The sequence below is a fragment of the Peromyscus eremicus genome, chromosome 8b, assembly GCF_949786415.1.
Source record: "Peromyscus eremicus chromosome 8b, PerEre_H2_v1, whole genome shotgun sequence".
NCBI classification, from domain to species: Eukaryota; Metazoa; Chordata; class Mammalia; order Rodentia; family Cricetidae; genus Peromyscus; species Peromyscus eremicus.
Window position 1 is genome coordinate 23,254,934 of NC_081424.1, and position 21,110 is coordinate 23,276,043.

Here is a 21,110-nt window from a genome sequence, read left to right on the forward strand (position 1 = left end):
AAAATAGAAATTCTTTCTAGGATCCTAAACATTTCCAGTTGGAAACTCTGTGTTATAGAGTTGGAATTGACTTGAGTGAAAATTTGGCCAACATAATGGGACTACTATCAGTTACTATGACTAAAAACTACTTATTTTTTTAATGAAAGCAATATATTAGCCATTAACCTACAACATTGATAGAAAATGTTAATCCCAACTAAGAATGAAAAAGACCTGTATTTTCCCGGTTTTATCTCATTCACAAGCTTTGAATTGTAGACATTTAAAGGCATTAATTTTGTTCCTATTTTGTTTGGACATTGTGCAGACAAAATGTTAAATAAATTTTAGAGCACAGGGATTATCCATGGAACACATCACAAAATGTACCGATGTATTTATTCAGCACACAGTATTCATAATGCTTGCATCTGAGTAGTGCTTGTACTCCTGTTGAAAAGGAGACCAGGCATCTATAACATCTGGAAGATGGGCAGTAATAATTCTCTTCCTGTTATAAGAGGAAGGAATTAGCCACATGGGGTTATGTATTAAAGATCTCACAGGTAATACGTCTGAAGGCAGAATTTTATGGGAAGGCTATATACTGGGACAAGTACATAATTTTAACAGAGTAAATGATAAAAAGAAAATTAACATTTAAATTAAGTGATCAATCATTTCTTTTTATTACAGAGAGATTCATGCACAACTTGATCAACAAAAGAAAATCAATGAATTAAACACCAGATACCAGGCTTTTCTAAGTGACCGCTAAGCAAATCTTTGAAAAAAAAACACCTTGTTATTGACTTTAATAATTGTTCAAACAGTTGTCTGTAATGGTAAATTTTCTCCTGACGACCTCAGACAAAATCAATAGCAAATTACAAGTGAATAGAGAGGGAGCTACTGCTATTGGCCAAACTGGATGGTGATAAACCCACCCAGTCATTTATGTATCATGGCTGTCCACTGTACAGGCTAGGGGAACTCAGAGATGGGACTCAATCACATATTAGAGGAATCCAAGAAATCTGCGGGGTGATACTTGGAGTGAGTCTCGAGGATGACTTGAATCATCCTGGAGGAGGAAGGACACTCCCTGCTTAGGGACCAGGATGGGGGAAGACTAGAAGCTGAAAAAACACATTCTGTTCTGTGGTATATGATAGAGTTAATATGATGGGAGAAAAGGTTGCATGAAGTGAATTTTCACAGTCAGGGATGTAAACCCAATCAGGAGCCCTATTTGAAGGAAACTTTTAGTTGGGTGTTTTTTGCTATTTATCTTGAAGGCAAGAGAAGGCCACTGAAAATTGTATATTATCACTGGAACAGTTGATGAGATGCAGAATTTAGGCTGAGAGTAGAAGAAATACAGAGTGCTTTAGAAAAAAAAAAAAAAACAGGAAGAAAGATAAGAAGCAAGAACCCAGATGTGCGTTCTGCCTTTGATGTGAGAGGGTAATGTCATATCACGATTCTGTGGGTGCATGTTCAGCAGGCCTTCCTTTCCCTTTTCTTCTCTTTTTTAAGTGGCCATTAGGAGCATCTGTGGCCTTTGGCTCCTGTTGTAGCACAGGGTTCTGCTTTCTTTCAGAGCACATTTGGATGACTGGTTTAAAGAACCTGTTCATTCTCTTTTAGCTCTTCTTTATTAGTGTTGATACTTCTGAGGAGAGGAGACTCAGAACATGTAAGAGGAAAACTCACAACCCTGGAAATGTAGAGGCGTATGTGATACAGAGGTGCCACCTGTTAGTTTAGGGCCTGCTACCTTCATAATGCTTTTCTGGGTATAGTAGTCTGTGGCACGTCAATATGTCACTTTAAAGATGAAGCACATGGTGCTACATGCGTCCATCCTGTTCTAACATCAATGAAGACTTAACAAACCTTGGGCCCTTTCTTGGTTTTCTGGAGGCAAGGTCCATCTCATTTTGGTGTACTATCTCAACTCACCCACCAAATTTTGGCTGCTGATTCTGAGGAGGACCAGAAAAATACAAACCTTTAAGAGTGAGCAGATCTGAGGGTGCCTGAAGTGTGAGCATCTGATAAGAGTCATGATGGGACCTTTGCCTGGAGAGGGCCTGCCACTGAGCTTAGATGATCCAGGAGTACATATATGCCCGTGCAAAAAAACCAAAAACAAACTGTTTTAATTTTCCAAAACAGCTTTGGCTTTGCTACTGGGCAAGCTATATTTGTGACCATTCTCTATTAAGACTACAGGAGCTGCCTATTAGGGACCATACTTGGCACTTAGCCAAAATGAGCACTTCGGCATCAGTTAGAAACAGTACACAGAAGACCAGGATTAGGCGGGTGCCTGATGATACAAGTTTGTCCATCTGCCAGTGTCACAGATGCTCATAGTTCATACTTCTGTCTCACTTTGCTCCATCTCAGCCTGCACCTATGTTATCATGTGGAGCAAAATTAGGAAAAACAAATTTTGGGGCCTGGTTTACAAAAGTTTCAGCATAGTATGCTGGCAATATTCAAAAGAACAACACTGTAAGTTTGCAATTCTAATCAAGAATACTCTGTTCAAGTCAGGTGTGGTGGCACACACCTTTAATCCCAACACTCAGAAGGCAGAGGCAGGTGGATCTATGTGAATTGAAGGCCAGCCTGGTCTACAGAGTGAGTTCTAGGATAGCCAGGGCTACACAGAGAAACCCTGTCTCAGAAAGCCAAGAGAGAGAGAGAGAGAGAGAGAGAGAGAGAGAGAGAGAGAGAGAGAGAGAGAGAGAGAACAAGAGAACACTGTTCATGAATAGCCCTAAAGGACAATAGTGAGGGAAATCCCCAGAGCAGGGCACCAGGTTGTGTATTTCTGTCTGTAAGGAAGATATGAAGTCATAGATATACTCTGATTCACATGTAGTGTTTAATGTTTGATGAATAGTCAGAGAGTATTGAAAACACACCTAGAAAATTTATCAAGACAGTCTGAAGAAGTAAACAAATACCCCTGCCTACAAAGAATGACAATATTTTGTCCTATGTGAATTCTCCTTGAAGAGTGACATCAATAAAAAATGATTTTAATAATAATGTGATTTTGAGTTTTCCCAGCCACTACTATCAAAGCCAAGTGAACAGATGATAGTATGGGAGAAAGGAATGGAAGATATGCATGAGATTGACAGAACAAAGTTGATCTGAAATGTTGAATGTCTAGCCTGCTGCCAGACAGAATCTGAGCATGTGTATGGTACCATTCTCTGGGAAGTTGCCAACAGTTAGACGCAGGCAAGAAAATTCTCTGGATCATTTACATCATGGATGTGGTGGAGCTTTGTTTCTTCTGGAATAGATCCATCTCTGGATGTGTGTATGCCTTCTCTACCTCGAGTGCTTCTGCCAAAACCATTGTGTGTGGTTGTTTTGAATCCAAGTCATCCTCCCTACAAAATGCTTTATTCAACATCATAGGATTCTACCCAGCATTACCTCTGGCCATGGGACTTATCATGACAAATGCAATGTGGCAGTGGGCTCATGTCCATAGAACACATTGGTCTCAGCATGATACCTATCACTATGAAGCAGCTGGCCTCACTCTGGAATGACATTTGGAAAACACAACTATGGTGCCAACTATAAAGCCGTATTGTTGGAGACTGGAGTGGCATCCTCTCCTCTCGGATCAGGTAATTTGAAACTACTATGTGATCCTGTTTTGTCTAGAGCTGTAATTCAAAGGGTTGAAATAGAAGTGGTATTGACACTTCTGCTTCTCATTTCTGCACCTTTTGACTGCTGGTTTAGATGTCTTAGATTCCCCCAAACTCTAAACTGATCCTTTTCAAGAAGGGATACAGTAATAACTTAACTAAGCAGGTTGTCAAGACTGACACCTAGTCAGTATTGGTTCCTTATGCTGCCTAATTGACTAGAATCAACACGTGGTGCCATTATTACCCATGTTCTGTGACAGAGTTTAATAAGAAACTGCAGATGAATGAAGGTTGTGGGACTTGGAAACGTACATATTCTCAGGGGACCATTTCTTGCTGAGTCCTTGTTCAGTCTCCAGTGACAGAAGTGACTGACATGCTGAGGGGATGAAGAAAGGCCAGACAGACATACAGACAGACAGATACACACACACACACACACACACACACACAGAAAATCTGGGATTGCTTGGACTGGACTCTGCTGGAGAAACCACAGCACTCTGGAAACTCAGCGTGTTTATTATATTCAGTTGACCAGAGAGGCAGGATTATTATATACAGATAAACAAGGAAGTAGGGTTTATGGTACACAGCTGGATCAAGGACCCAGGTCTAGTTAATCGTAGCAAAAGCAATTTCTTTAGAGGGGCAATCTTCAGGCCATAAATACCCAGAGGGAGAGAACTATGGTGGATATTTTCTGCACACAGATGCATCAACACCCATCCACACATGGACCAGAGGAAGGCTTTGCCATTTCCCTTTGGCTCTGAGGCTAGGGTCAGTAACATGGTCATGCCCATGTCAACAACACACATTCATTCAGGAACTCACATTCAACTCCCTACAACTCTCTTAAGTGCTTTCTGAGAGTAAAGGGAATACAGAATGGCTTATAGAACAGGATAGGTACAAATGCCACCTACAGTTATATGGTAAAAATGTAATTGTCGTGTCCTGAGTATTTTCACCTTCATTTGACATAGCTTTTCTTGTGTCTACAGGTAATAGTCATTTTTCTTTTTGTTTTGTCGTCTTATTTTGAAAATGAGATGAGCTCTCAGGGATGAAACTGAGAGATTAGCATTTATTTCCCGGCTAGCAAAAAGGGGGTGTGATTCTGCTAGAGGAGAACTCATCCTAAGATGGCATCATGTATGTGTCCTCTTCTCAGGAGAGGGACAGTATGTTCTTAGTTGTGCAAGAGAGTTCTGCATGAGGGTAGGCAGAAATGTGGACTTCCTTTGCAACCTAGTTAAAGGACTGTTTCAGCTCACTCTGTATCAGCATGATTATGCTAAGAACCACTGGTCCCCAAATATTTTCCCTTGCTAGATTGTAGATTAGAGTTGATCGAAAGAGAAACTATAAGATTTGGGGGGCATTAAAACAGTCTTTGCAGCCAGTTAAAGAAGCAGAGAAATGGAACTGTTCAACTGTTGACCTGGCCAATTAAAGACAGTGTGGGTTCTAGCTTAGTGTCAATCACAGAAGACATAGTAGCATCTACAGACCTCTCTCCCAGTTCCCCTTGGGACATGTTCTCTCTTCCGTGGCTTGAGGTGCTATTATTATCAGATTTCCCTGCAAACATTACTTATTCATCTTGGCTTTTTGAGACACAGTCTCATGTAGCAGCCCAGGCTGGCTTTGAACTGGCGTCAGTCCTCCTACCTCGGTCGTCCCAGTGCTGGGGTTACAGGCCTGAGCCATGATGACCAGATGCAAACCTGTTGACTTTGGGCTGTTATCTCACTGCAGCATTTTGGGACTCTATTGTAATTCTACTCTCTCCTTAGGACTGTCGATTGCCAAGCACCTTTCACTGATGGGTAAGTTCTAAGTACTATAATAGCTCTCTTCAATGGTGGTTCACGTCTCCTACATGGCTAGAGCATATGTGCTCTTGATTTTCTTAGACTTTTCCATAATACTATATGAGGTGTGTGATTAAGTACATTTTTGGGAAGTAGAAAGTTCTTCTGTGAAAGTTTTCTTCTTTTGAGAAACTTAATGATGTACAACAGGAAGACATACAAATGAACATTTTTAGCTGTGTGTGGAGGCCCATGTCTGTCATCATAGTCATGATGAGGCTGAGGCAGTGGCTTGTGAGTTTGAGGAGAGCCTAGGCTCTATGGCAGAACACTGTCTCAAAATCACCACCACCACAATAACAATAACAACAAAAGAAAAAAATAGCAACAAAGAAAGAAATAAAGGAAAGAGAATTTATGTTGTTAGCGTGGAGAGTAAGACTAGAAGTAATTTCATGTTCTTATGACTCTAAGTTTTAGAAATACATTTTGAACTTGTGAAGCAGAAAAATGAATTTATTGTTTCAGATGACTGAGGACTATAGGTTGCATTTATAAACTTCAAGCATGAATGAATTTAGGAGTTCATGGAATGTTACCAAGGATTTTTCTCTCCATGCTTCTCTGCTCTGCCCTTTTCATGGTTTAATTCTCAGAATCTCTGTAAGCCAGCAAGGATGGGTATAGATAGTTCCAGGATTATAGTCTATGAGACTAGTAATATCAGTGGCTCACTTTTAGTATGAGTCTGGTTTGGTTGATGAATCTTCAGTCAAGTGCTCATATCATAGACAGTAATTGGATTCTACAGGTGACAGGCAAGGTAAGACTATAACCCAGAACTGAGGCAGTCCATTTAACCCTCAGAAAAATCCACAACCAAAAGCAGAGTGCTGTTATTGGGATTCTCCATTTAAAACAGTAAGTCTTCAACACAACATTTGGTTTTCTATAAAATATATAATTTTTAAGTTAATAAATCGTTGTTTATCTTTACACATGCAATGTTGTTGTGTAACATACTACAATTATTTCATATACAACACAAACAATAACAACCCACCGTCTTTTCTTCTCTAAAATATACAAATAATGTTTTGTATAGTTACTCTATGTATCTCTAGGCCATGGTCTTTGTTTGGTGTCTGTCTTTCTATCAGTTTAGGATATAGTGGCATATGGCCCAGTAATGTATGACTAAGAGGGTGTTTTTGTTTAACCATGTACAACGAACATAGTAGATAAACATGGAGTCAGCAAAACTAAATATGACTTCAACAAAATTCTCTCTTGGAATTAGAAAACTAACAAGTGATTCCACTGGTTAGGGATTGCATTTTTTACTGTCTTTAGTGAGCCAATCTGAATCATGAGAGATTTTCCTTGGTAATTATGGTCTTGTAGCTCCATTTGATACTGATACTGGGAAAGCGCCCTATTTAATTGTTATATGTTAGCAAACTACATCCTGTTGGTAAGCTTTGGTGGGTAGTACTGCCAAAAACATTGCTTTGCCAGGATTGAAGTTCCTCAGGACTGAACAACCTTCCTAAAGCCTTGGGTGCCAGCTAGTTAATTCAAATTTGGCTAATGTCCTAAACTAGTAACTGGAACCTAAGATCTTGATGAATCACCCTCTCAAGAGAGTCTGTGTTTTCTGTTTCTTAGACTTAGGTCTTGAAACTCCAAGCTGCATTTCGACTCTTAGCTTACAGGTTTATGTGATACAGAGCAGTTGGTTGGAATTGGGAGTGATAATTAATCTTCCCCATATCTCCAGGTGGCTATGACAGAATGTTCTTTCCACTGTTTTTTAATTAAGATAATTAGATCAAGCTTTTGTCGTCTTCACCTTTAGCATCCTAATTTCCTCAGCCAGGAAACAGCAACTCAGGTTGCCTGAGAAAGGCCTGGGAAATCACACAGATTCTTCTAGACCCAATTCTTACCTCTGTCAGGTGACTCACTGGCTTTCTTTTCACTAACTTTGTCCTGGGTGAAGTTTTTTTTTTTTTTTTTTAACAGTTTGCAAAACCCATGGCAATGTGGTGCTCAGCTATGTTGGGTTGTTAAATCCAGATTTACAAGGTTGCATGTGTTTTTGTTTGCATTTAAACAGGCAAACTTAGGACTTGGTTGAGCTACTGAAGCGATCTGACCCTCTTCTATCACATATCCTAAAGTTCTAGCTTCAGGAGACACACAAGCTGAGTATGAAGCATGACAGACAGCGGTGTAGCCGTCTGCTTCCCTACCGGCCAGCCAGATGGACTGCTCTTTAGCTAGTACAGGGGGAATGCTCGCTACCTTGTAGCCCGCTTCAATTTGGTCAACCTGACACTTCACGATTTGTCAGTAATAACTGTCCTCCGTGGTAGCTAAATTGCTTGTAGGTAGAAAATGAAAAGAAAAAGCTATTAGTTGGTTTACAAGCTGGAAAGGACAAGGGTAAAATTAGGCTAGGGGTATAGTGAGATCTGAATATCTGAGTACACTATTTATTATGATTTTATTTGTTACTATTGCTTGTATTTGTGTGGTATTTGTGTGACATGGCATGTGTGTGTGAGTCACAGTGCGACTTTCTGGGTTGGGTTCTTGCCTTCTTCCATAGGGTTCTGAGGATCAAACTTAGATCATTTGGCTTGAGCAGCAAGCGTTTTTATCCACTGTACCATCTTGTCAGTCCCTATCCACGGACTACTTTAATCATGCAATGAGAAACCTGTCTCTCTGTATTGCTTTTCTCTGATGCCTTTGCTTTTTGGTATTTTTTTCTTTTAAATGGGCTACCAAGAATACCTACAAGCAACTCCAGGCTTTTGCTGTTTTTCAGATTGTCATGTCTTCCAGGCTGGTCTTGAACTCACTGAGCAGCTCAGTGATGATCTTGAACCTTTAATCTGTGGGCTATGTTTCCATTTCCCAAGTGCTGAGATTACAGTTATATGCCACCATTCCCAGTTTTATGAGGTACTGGGGCTTGAGCCAGGGTTTCATCGATGATAGGCAAGCACTCTACCAACTAGCTGTATCTCCAGCCCACAGAAGTTTATACCACCTGTTAGTTTAATAAGTTCACTTTGAGAAGCCATTTGCTATGGCTTGGATATGCTTTGTCACCCAAAGTTACAGGTCCCTAGTATATTGCTGAGAATGGATAAAATCATTAAGAGAGTTGGCACAGAAGGAGGTGATTAGGTCATTGGCCACATCATGCTCAGATGAGACTGATGTAATTCTTGGGAGGTCGTGGTTACTCCTTGTGAAAGTCAGAATATTACAAAATATTTCTGAATCTCTTTGGCATTCTCACTCACCATGTGATCTCCTTTCGCACATAGTGTATTGCTATGTTATTTGCTATGCTGTGATAGATCCATGAGACCTCACCAGAGCCCAGTGCACACCAGCAAGCACCATGCTCTTTAGTCTCCAGAACTGTGAACTAAATAAATATGCATTTATTATAAAGTGTCCAGCCTCAGGGATTTCACTATAACAACAGAAAACAGATGGAGACATCATCATCTTTCTCCAAACTTCCCGCAAGTATCCTGGGCCGACTTGGATTGCCTAACCCTGGGTCATAGACCTAGCTGGGTGCATATCACTCTGTATTGTTTCCTTCTTAGAAAAGCTTGGGCTTATCAGCTGCCCTTGAAAATTAGAATCATAAAAAGAAACAAAGAAATTCTGCTTTGAGAAAAGGGGTGATGGGCAAACAAACACAATAGATATTTGCCATTGTCATTAAGACAGGAAATTCATATTCTTCCCATGTGCTTTTTATATGCTTGAAGTATGTTGCTATGAAAATGATAGTGTAGGTAAAATAAAGAAAATTAACTGAATTTGTAAAGAAAAAACCCTCATGTAATAGCTAAATAAAAATACCTTTACAAATGCAAAAGTCACAAATTCAAAATCATGGCAGAATTAATACTACAATGTGGAGCTTTGAAAGTTGAAAATTCAACAAAAATTTTAAATTTGTAAATTACCATAAATATCAAGAATATGGTATTAGTAAAATATAAAGGTCACATAAATCATTACAAAAAAGCCGTAATAGAAAACACCTACCCTTCTTCCTCATTTTGTCAGCTAAAGTGAGTTATATTTTATTTTCACTGAGCCTATTTTCTCTGAACATTTGGGTAATAGCATCATGAAGACTGAATCCAAGTTTGTCATTAACAACGTCTATAGGGTGAGGCATTCAGTTACATACCTAGTAACCGTTTTACTACACTGATATTTCTTGTAACTAGGTTTAATCCACAAATTTAGAGCTAGCCAAAGGCCTGGCTAGCACAAAAGTTATAGGTAAAAAGTTCCCGCACTGTTTTCACAGTACATAATAGGAAAAGATTTTCTAAAATTTTTATAACAAAGAACATAAAATAATGTTCAATGGAAAAAAAACTGTTGAGAATATAAAGGTGTATACAAATTATGATCCCACATTCAGGATTTCTGTAGACAATAGACTGAAAGAGGACACTTGTGTTTTGAGTTTATGTGTGTGTGCATATGTGAATGTACATGTGTGCATGTGTATATGCAGGTTTGTGTGTGGAAGCCAGATAACAATGTCAGCTCTCTTATTCTATTGCTGTCCTTCTTACTGATCTCTATTTTTTTTGAGACAGGATGTCTTACTTAACATGGAGCTCACCAATTTGGTAAGACTAGCTGACCAGCAAGCTCCACAGATTATTGGTGGAATTATTTAGGCCACTCCACGTAGTTAAAAGGAGATTTATTTAATGGCGTAACTTACAAATTAAGGGATAGGTAGGTCGCGGGGTCTGGGGAAGGTGTATCACAGTCCAGCGGTGTTCTCTGGAGCTCTCCTCTGTCTACCTCCACCATCCAGCGTCCTGGAACCAAGAGCGCGTTCGCCGATCCGGATCTCGGGTCCCCAGGCGCCTCCCTTGGCCCCGCCTTGTAGGCGTGACAGTTGCCGAAGTCTCAATGGGGGTTGGAACTTCCAGAACAAAGCTGGAATGGCTACCCACTACATCTCCCCCTTTTTGTCTAAATAAGAAGGTTCTAACCTAATACAAGACTATATACAAAGGAATGGTTATCAAATATTGTCCAGGAATAATGAGGGATAATGACCTAGATAAGATGGAACTACAACCAATGCAAACAATATCAAGCAAGAAACACATATTAAAATCCAGAGAAGTATAGAGCATAGATAAACGGCATGTTACAAAGATCATTCCAAAAGGTGTCCTACCCTAAAGAACCTGAATCTAATACTTAATATGTTCTATCTACTAAGTTGTAACTATAACTGCTAGTCTTCAATCCCATCAAAGACCTGAGAAGGAATATAATGGTACCTGAGAAATGGTAGATGGATGCAAGCAACTTTCGGGAATCTTGCGAGAGTAGACCGAGACAGCTGGCAGCCTGGACAATCACCTAATGTTTCTCAGCATTGTTGGTGCATTCAAATTGGCTACAGGCCTAAAGTATCTGACAGACCATTTTCAGAAGCAGGAATTCTGAAAGACCATCTTACCCTGTCTTGGCAGAGTACAGTGGTCGCTTTCCTTGTGTCCCGCTTGTCCAGAAAGGATAGCATTGCATTTGTACTGTCAGCTGTCGAGGCAAGGGCAGTTCTTTGCCCAGTAGGCCATTTTGTGCCAAGAAGACAAACTTCCAAATGGAAATGTCTAGAAGCCCAACATTCTCTCGGGATCAAATTGGTGCAGCCAGGAGCAATTGTGTCTCGCATCAACAGAATTCTAAGTTATTTAAATGCCATATTCTCTAGGTCTATGAAGTGTTTGAAGATTACCTGTCCATCTGACCTATGTATCTGTAAATCTGTATAACCTGACTAACGTAACTATAGAGATGACAAGCATAGGTGACTATAAATCTACAAGTCTTATCTACTGAAATAACCTAAGGACTAAGGCTTCACGTAAACAAGGTAGACAGTCTATAAGCAAGTGTATGGTAAAGAACGATGACTTCAAAGTTGTGACAATACACAAGATGTTATAACAGAGGTAGGAGTGTATAGTGTGATATACAATATGACAATAATCTTAAATATATATCAATATTTATAACAGAGGTAGGAGTATGTAGTGGGATATGCAATATGACAATAATCTTAAATATATATCAATATACCGAATATCCTAAACAGAAGTAGAACATACATAAAGTATGACAGATATAAATTTACATTTGTATCAATATACAAACATTTCAAATAAGAGTAGAAATATATGTACATTATACCAAGTATAGTTCTGTATTTGTATCAATATACAAATTATCTTAAACAGGAATATAAAAATAGTTTACATTTGTATCAACATATAAGAATCCATAACAGTGTAAATTACAGTGCAAATTATTTAAGGCTGCTATTTTACTAAATTTGTTTACTAGTATACACAATAATCTACCATAATGTCTTATACGTATCCATTCCATTTCTTCTTTTCCTTTTTTTTTTTTTTTTTTTTTTTTTTGGGAGTACTGAGTTTAATATTTCCTTCCACCCCCAACCCTGTAACCATCATCCATAACCCTGAGAATTATGAAACCTAAGGGAGAAGGGGCGTCGTTTTCTTAGGATTGCTTCCTGCTGTTTAGGGGGTGATGTTATCTCTGTTGGGTACTGTGAGAAAGCGCAGATAGTTAAATTTCAGTTAGACTAACTGTAGGTTCTGCAGCAAGTCTTAGAGTAATGGGTAAGATTGTCTGAAATTCTGGTAAGAAGTGTAGTATGATGATGATTACCATGGCATCATTCTGGATTGGGTAGAGTTGTTGTTGGGGCCCCATCTTCCTTCTGGAGACTTCTGAGATTGCTATTAGAAAAACTTATTTGTTATCAAAATGGAAGATTTGGATTTAAAGAGGACATAGCATGTAAGAAAGGATTCTGAGAAATCAAGAGTAAGCATGGAGAGAATTAGAATCTAGAAGACAATGGTCCCTTTTTATTGGTTTCCTTCTGTCCCACACCAGAGGGCTCTTCTGATATGGTACTGAAGAATCTCTCAAACTTTTCTTTTAGCAATGTGCTTGGGTTTAGAGAAGGAGTGAGCCAATTCCATCTCCAAAGCCAGCTTGGCTTATAATTGAATTGGGACCACAACTTTTCTATATTAATAGAGAGATAGATGTTAGACAGTGAGATTTTACCGTGTGTAGATTGGTACCAATAGATTCTTTCTTTCTGCTGTAAACATCCGGATATCCAAGGCCTTATGATTTTTGGAAGATGGGTATTTCCATTATCCTGGAAAGACAAAAACAGAACCCTACCCCAACCTTGATTGTTAAATTTTTCTTACAACTTGTAGAGATGTCACATTGGTGGATGATCTTTTACTTCACCTCATCAAGGGGTTTTTCCTGTTCAAATCGAATTTTTATTAATTTTGTTGGTATCCATAGCTTTTCTTCTCCTGCAGAAACAAAGGCAAAACCCCTTCCCCAACGTAGAACATATCCAGGTTTCCATTCTGAGGTCAGCACATCCTTGAAATAAACCGGTTGGTTTAGCTCGGGAGTTTTGTCTGTCGTCCAATGTCTCTCTGCAGCTGTTGTTCCTTTCTCATCAGCATTGAGAAAATTCAAGGTTAATAAAGCACTATGCAATCTATTTCTAGGAGTCATTGTTACCTGTTGCTGTTTATTTAGCATATCCTTTAAAGTTCGATGGGATCTTTCTATGACTGCTTGGCCTGTGGGATTGTGTGGTATACCTGTAACATGCTTTATATTGTAATAAGCAAAGAATTGTCTCATTTTATTGGAGACATATGCTGGAGCATTGTCTGTCTTAATTTGTACAGGTATCCCCATGATGGCCATAACTTCTAATAGGTGTGTAATCACAGAATCAGCCTTTTCAGAACTCATAGGAGTTGCCCATTGAAATCCTGAATAGGTGTCAATGGTATGATGTACATACTTTAATCTTCCAAATTCTGCAAAATGAAACACATCCATCTGCCAAATTTCATTTCTTTGTATACCTTTTGGATTGCTCCCTGCAGGTAATGGAAGTTGGTTATAGATGGAACAAGTAGGACATTTTTTCACAATATCCTTAGCCTGTTGCCAAGTGATGGAGAAATCCTTCTTCAAACCTTTGCTATTTGTGTGGTATTTCTTATGAAATTCTGAAGCTTCTAGCACATTACCTATTAGTAACTGATCAATCTCATCATTACCTTGTGCTAGAGGTCCTGGCAGACCTGTATGGGATCTGATATGTGTTATATATATAGGATGTTCCCTTTTTCTGATGATTTCCTGCAATTGTATGAATAATGAAGTTAATTCTGTATTATCAGGAATAAATTCAGCAGTTTCAATATGTAAAACAACTCTCTCTGCATATTGAGAGTCAGTGACTATATTGAGGGGTTCTGTGAAGTCCATCAGTACCATAAGAATGGCATACAGTTCTGCCTTTTGTACAGAGCTGTATGGACTTTGTACCACTTTACTTAAGTCTCCTGATTTATATCCTGCTTTCCCTGATTTATTTGCATCAGTATAGAATGTGAGGACTCCAGAAATTGGCTTTTGTCGTACAATGTGAGGAAGGACCCATTCGGTTTTCTTTATAAATTCTATTCTCTTGCTTTTGGGATAGTGGTTGTTAATCTCTCCCAAAAAGTTACTGCAGGCTCTCTGCCAGTATTCATTATCTTTCCATAGTGATGAAATTTCTTCATTAGTTAAAGGTACTACAATTTCTGCTGGGTCCATTCCTGTCAACTGGCGAAGTCTTAGTTTACCTTTTTGAATCAAATCAGAGATCTTTTCTATATAAGTCTTTAATTTCTTATTTGGTTTACGTGGTAGGAATATCCATTCCAATATAATATCTTCCCTCTGCATCAAAATACCTGTTGGGGAATGTCTGGAGGGGAATATGACAAGAATGCATTTAAGTTCTGGATCCACACGATCCACATGTGCTTCTTGAATTGTCTTTTCTACTAGAGCCAATTCCTTCTCAGCTTCGGCTGATAATTCTCTTGGACTATTTAATTCTTTGTCCCCTTCTAGAGTATTAGCCAAATTTTGTAGTCCATCTTTGGGTATTCCCATGATACCCAGTAAGTTGGAAATGCTTCCTAATAACTTTTGAAAATCATTAAGAGTCTTCAATCGATCTCTCCTTAGCTGTACCTTTTGGGGTCTAATTTTTTGTAGCTCTATCTTATATCCTAAGTAGTTAATAGAATCTCCTCTTTGTATTTTTTCAGGAGCAAGTTGCAGTCCCCAGTGAGGCAAAACTTTTTTTACTTCTTCAAACATGCTTTCTAATGTATCTAACTTTGGATCAGCTAATAGGATATCATCCATATAGTGATAAATTATGGATTGTGGAAACTTTACACGAATTATCTCCAATGGTTTCTGCACAAAGTATTGGCACAAAGTAGGGCTGTTTAACATTCCCTGTGGGAGGACCTTCCATTGATATCTCTTGACTGGCTGAGAATTGTTATAATTAGGTACTGTGAAGGCAAATTTTTCTCTATCATTTTCTTGTAAGGGTATGGTAAAGAAACAGTCTTTTAAGTCAATAACTATTATAGGCCATTCTTTAGGTAGCAGAGAGGGCAAGGGCATCCCAGTCTGTAGGGAGCCCATTGGCTGAATTACTTTATTAATAGCTCTCAGATCTGTCAGCATTCTCCAATTACCAGACTTTTTTTTAATAACAAATACAGGAGAATTCCAAGGGCTGGTAGATTCTTCAATGTGTTGAGCATTTAACTGCTCTTGAACCAGCTGTTCTAAAGCTTGTAGCTTCTCTTTTGTCAAAGGCCATTGTCCAACCCAGACAGGTTTATTAGTTAGCCATTTTAAAGGTAAGGCAGTTGGTACTTCTGAGAGTTCAACAGCAGTTGTGCTCTGTTTGTGAACAGCCTGAATGGTTGGTGCCTGATTTTTATAGCATGCGATGATATTATTCCTAGAAACATGCATTGGTCTGTATTCTTTTTCTGAAAGTGTAGGAATTTTAATCTGGGTATTCCACTGTTGTAACAGATCTCGGCCCCAAAGATTTACTGCTACATTTGCTACATATGGCTTCAGTCTTCCTCTCTGTCCTTCTGGCCCTATGCATTCAACCCATCTCGAACTCTGTTTTATCTGAGATAGGGTGCCAATCCCTAAAAGTTGGACATCTACCTCTTGAAGAGGCCAATTCGGATGCCATGATTTTGGTGTAATTATAGTCACATCTGCACCTGTGTCTACCAGTCCCTCCATAACCAGGCCATTAATTCGAATTCTAAGCTTTGGTCTTTGACCATTTATGGAAGTCTGCCAAAATATTTGTTTTATAGTGTTCTTTGTAAACTGTGATCCATCCATCAGAGCTGTTTTATCATCCATTGCAGTATCGGTTTTTACATTAGGCAGTGGTTTATTCAGTTGTCCTGGAGAGGAATTTCTTCCACAGTGGCTGGGAATGTTCGTACTACATTTGATTTGGGGGCCTGCAAGAGGCCCCCTGAAGTGTTTCCCGCCAGTAAAGGGTTACCTCGTATATCTATTTTTGATCTGCACTCACTGGTCCAATGTCGGCCTTTGCCACACCTTCTACATAATCCGGGAGGTGGTTGGGGTCTCCTGTTTAGGCTATTCCTAAAAGGAGTATTACTCCTAGGAGTACCCCATGTACAGTTTTTACTTATATGACCTGGTGTACCACATTTAAAACATTTGGTAACACGGGGCCTTCTTTCACCTCTGGGATTTGTCTCTCCTATCCAAGCCTCATTACTGTAGTTACGAGACTCAACACCATTAGTATACTGAATCCATTCTTCCAAAGGAGCTGATCTGATCTTTAATGGTGTAAGTATTCTTCTGCATTCTGCATTAGCATTGTCGAATGCCAAGGACTCAGTTAATACTTTTCTTAATTCTTTATCTGATACAGCTCTTGTTATAGCTGTGTTCAGTCTTTGTAAAAAATCAGTGAAGGGTTCGTGCGGTCCCTGAAATATCTTTGTGTATACCTCAGTTGGTTTTCCAGGTTCTGGAATTTTTTCCCAAGCATTTAGAGCTGCTGTACGGCATAGGGATATTGTATGTTCATCATAAATGGCTTGTACATTCCTGTCAGCAAAACATCCCTCACCAAGTATTTGATCTTGGGAGATCACAAAACCTCTGAGTTTACCTTGTTGTTCTAAATTTTTTGCCTCTTCTCTCAACCAGCTTTTCCACTGTAGCTGCTGACTATATTCTAGAACAGCTGAAATCAACTGATGCCAGTCATCTGGGATGATTCTATGTGAGGTAGACCATGAATTTAACAATTGTTTTACGTATGTGGAGTGTATCCCATACGTAACTACTGCTTCCTTTATATTTTTAAAGTCCCTTGTTGAAATTGGTTGTAATGTATATGTATTATATGGCTCGGGGTGTGTGTCATCCGCTGGCTTCTCATGGATAATAACAGGATAAGCCATTGTGTGAGAGCCATTTGGAGATGTTACAACCTCTATGGCCTTGCCCTTCTGCTTATTAGGTCCCTTGTCATGTTTACTGAGAGTTTCTTCTAAGGCCTGCAAACGAGCATCTAGGGTCTGTTCTAGGGAGTGAACCTCCTCTCTGGCAAGGGACTCCAGATTTCTCATGGAATCATAGAAGTTTTTATGTTCCTCAGAAACACATGATTCCATGGACCTTATCTTATCAATTAATGATAATCTTTCTTCCTTATATAGTGTCTGGAGAGTTAGTGTTCTGTCCATTAAATATTCACATTTATTATCAATAAGATCAATTTTTGGTACAAGCCTGTTTTGTAAATCCTGATTAGCAGATTCCAGAGAAAGAATCTTTTTCTCTAAGGTCTCATTGCTATCCATTAAAGCAGATTCCAGAGATAGAATCTTTTTCTGTAAGCCATCATTGTTAGTTTTGAAAGCCTGTAAATCCTGGTTAGCAGATTCCAGAGAGAGAATCTTTTTCTCTAAGGTCTCATTGCTATCCATTAAAGCAGATTCCAGAGATAGAATCTTTTTCTGTAAGCCGTCATTGCTCTCGCTTAAAGCCTGTATCAGTCCCAATAATAACTCATCTTTGTTCTTGTTTTTAAACCAGTGTTTGAACACTGTGTGAATTATTACGATGAATGCCAAAATGGTACAGGCCAGATATGCCTTAGGAAGGTCGTATATTTCCAGGAAGATGTTATTCATCATACAGGCAAAAAGGTTTTCAAATTCTTGTGAGGTAATGTTGTCAGCCATATTACCAGAATTACTCAAAATTTGTCAGTCAATTTTAAGGTGTAAAATTATCAGGTACTTTTACTTACCTTTCGTGGTTTTGGGGGGTGTAGTAGCACTTTTCAGCCAGCAGGTGGCGATGGTACAGCTCCAAAGCAGGGCCTGCTGGTGATCTTGGCTGACTGCAGATCGCTGGAGTCAAGATGGCGGAGCCGAGCCGCAGCTGGCGTGCGTGCACTCAGGAAGCGGAGGAGTGCCTCTTTCGCTGGTCTCAGAGCTAAGCTAGGGAGCTGAGACCGGACTAGCTGCTCCCTTTTTCGGGAATGGAACCGTGTAGGTGTTCCCTGGTTATATGGAACTTTGCAGGCGGGTTTAGGTACCCGCTAGCCGGGTAGGAGGCTGAGGGCAGGAGCCACCCAGGCTTTTGGGATTTGCCCCACGTGAGCGCCAGATATTGGTGGAATTATTTAGGCCACTCCACGTAGTTAAAAGGAGATTTATTTAATGGCGTAACTTACAAATTAAGGGATAGGTAGGTCGCGGGGTCTGGGGAAGGTGTATCACAGTCCAGCGGTGTTCTCTGGAGCTCTCCTCTGTCTACCTCCACCATCCAGCGTCCTGGAACCAAGAGCGCGTTCGCCGATCCGGATCTCGGGTCCCCAGGCGCCTCCCTTGGCCCCGCCTTGTAGGCGTGACAGTTGCCGAAGTCTCAATGGGGGTTGGAACTTCCAGAACAAAGCTGGAATGGCTACCCACTACAACAGATTCTCCTCTTTCTGCCTCCTAAAAAAACATGAATGTACATGCAAAAGTTCTGACACTCAGCGATGATTTGGAAAGAACTGTAGAAGAACATGTTAACATCCTGTTTGATTTTGTTAAGAAAAAGAAAGATCAGGGTATTACTGATTCATCTGATGAAGAAATTGTTGCTGAGGCGGAAAGACTGGAGGTAAAAGCCATGGGTCCTCTTGTTTTGACTGAAGTTCTCTTTAACGAGAAGATAAGAGAGCAGATCAAGAAATACAGGCACCACTTCTGAAGATTTTGTCATAACAGCAAAAAGGCTCAGTGGTACCTTCTTCATGGTTTGGAAAGTGTGGTAGCAACGTATCAAGCTTGGCTGATCTCCAAGATTCCATATGTCTTGAAGGAGATGTATGATGCAGACCTTTTAGAAGAAGAGGTCATCATCAGCTAGTCGGAAAAGGCCTCTAAGAAATATGTCTCAAAAGAATGAGCCAAAGAGATTCGTGTCAGAGCAGAACCGTTTATTAAATGGTTGAAGGAAGCAGAGGAAGAATCTTCAGTGGTGAGGAAGAAGATGAAGATGAAAATATTGAGGTGGTATATTCAAAGACTACCAGGGTAATCAAAAGTTGAAACTGTGAAGTCTGACCACAAGAATGATGACATTGATATTGATGCCATTTAAAAGGATGGATACAGCTTAGCTTAACAGTGTATGGCTGAAAAATTTTCTCCATTATCAGCCAGAAGTGCAACATGTATGTGCAAAAGCTAAAATGGCTTAACCTCATGCTACACTTGATACTAAAAAGCTATTACGGTGAGTGGTCTATGATTAAGCCCAATGAGACATCTAGGGAGTCCATACACATCAGTGAGCAGTTGTAGTTTGCTTATTTATAGCATATTTCTTTTGAAAAAACTACTGGTGGACACATTTGGATCACATTTATACAGTTATAAAAAGTAAAGATTTGATTTTGGTCATTCTTCAAAAAAAAAAAAAAAAATGAATGTAGGCACATGCCACCATGACCTGCTTTTAAAATGAGTGTTGAGAGACCCAAACTCAGGTTTTATGCTTACACAGCTGACACTTTCCCAACTGATCCATTCCCTTAGCCTCGACATTATATTTTGGTTCTCTAGAATTACGGCTGTCCTGTTTCAGCCTTCTGAGTACCCGAGATTACAGGCTGGGCTGATAGTCACTGTTTTATATTTTACCTGTAGTCATACAGTTCACTATTCCAAAGCTTTTAAAATTTGTTTTTCTTTTCCTTGAAAATAAGAAGAAGGTTCCAAGCAAATGCAGTTAAGTTCATGCACTGAAATGGTTTGTTTGAAGTTTCTTCTTTCAATTTAAAGTGGTTTGAATAGAGTCTCATCACAGAACAGTGTTCTGCTAGATTCAATTATAAGTTACGGAAAAAATAAAGCTCTAGAAGTTGGTTGGTTTGGGTGGGAAATTGGAGCTCTAGAAGATGATCTGACCACATAATTGTGTTGTTTTCATCTAGTGTATGAAATGAAGGTAATTGCCAAGGCTACTGCCATTAGCATGTTACTCATTAAGTAAATTAGAAATAAATTTCTGCTATTATATTTTCCCTCATGCTCTTCTTTGAAACTGACTGGCTTCTTTCTTAACATGCTCTTAAATGACTCCTCTCTGGGCAAGGAATGCCCAGCCTCCTGCTGTCAGGCCTCCCTCAGCTGGAATAAGCTTAGTTTCTTTCTATGGGGTTAATGCTGTGATGCATTTGATAACTCTACAATGTCTAGAAAGCCTGTGGGAAGAAGCTGATGGGAAAACAATGATTGTCAGCAATTCTTATTGTCTGGACTACTAGGTGCCTGGTTCTGTTTCTATGTCATAGGCTCACACCTGCTGAACCTCGATATTCCATCTGCTATGGATCCAAGATATATCCCCAGTCTCACCAAAGCCAGGGAGCTTTCACATTGCACAGCCAGATATCTACTCACCATTCAAGCAGTCCTCATGATTTTTGTAAAAATAAAATGTTATGGGGCCCCAGCCCTAGACAACATCAGGAAACTATTGTCTGCTGAAAGATAAACAATTACTTCTTCCCAGGCATGGTGCCCCCAATAGGTTGTCTTAGTCAGGGTTCCTATTGCTATGATGAAACATTATGGCCCAAATCAACTTGGGTAAAAAAAAGGGGTTTATTTGGTGTATTCTTTGGTGTCACTGTTCATCATCAAAGGAAGTCAGGGCAGGAACTAAAACATGGCAGGAACCTGGAGGCAGGAGATGCAGCGGCCACAGAGAACTGCTGCTTACTGGCTTGCTCCCTATGGCTTGCTCAGCCTGCTCTCCTATAGAATCCAGGGCCACCAGCCAGGGGTGTCCGCACCTACAGTGGACCCTCCCACATCAATCACTAAATAAGAAAATGCCCTACAGGCTTGCCTATAACTCAATTGTATGAAGGAATTTTCTCAGCTGAGGCTCCCTCCCCTCTGATAACTTTAGTTACTGTCAAGTTGGCATAGAAACAAACCAACATAGGTATCTAATACCAAGTGATCTGTCATGAAACCATATACACACAATTAACACTAAA

At 39.6% G+C, this 21,110-nt stretch overlaps 1 pseudogene; it reads left to right on the forward strand.

The window, feature by feature from the left end:
- Window positions 1-18,555: 18,555 nt before the first annotated feature.
- Window positions 18,556-20,053, forward strand: LOC131918831 (eukaryotic translation initiation factor 5-like; annotated as a pseudogene).
- The last annotated feature ends 1,057 nt before the right edge of the window (window positions 20,054-21,110 follow it).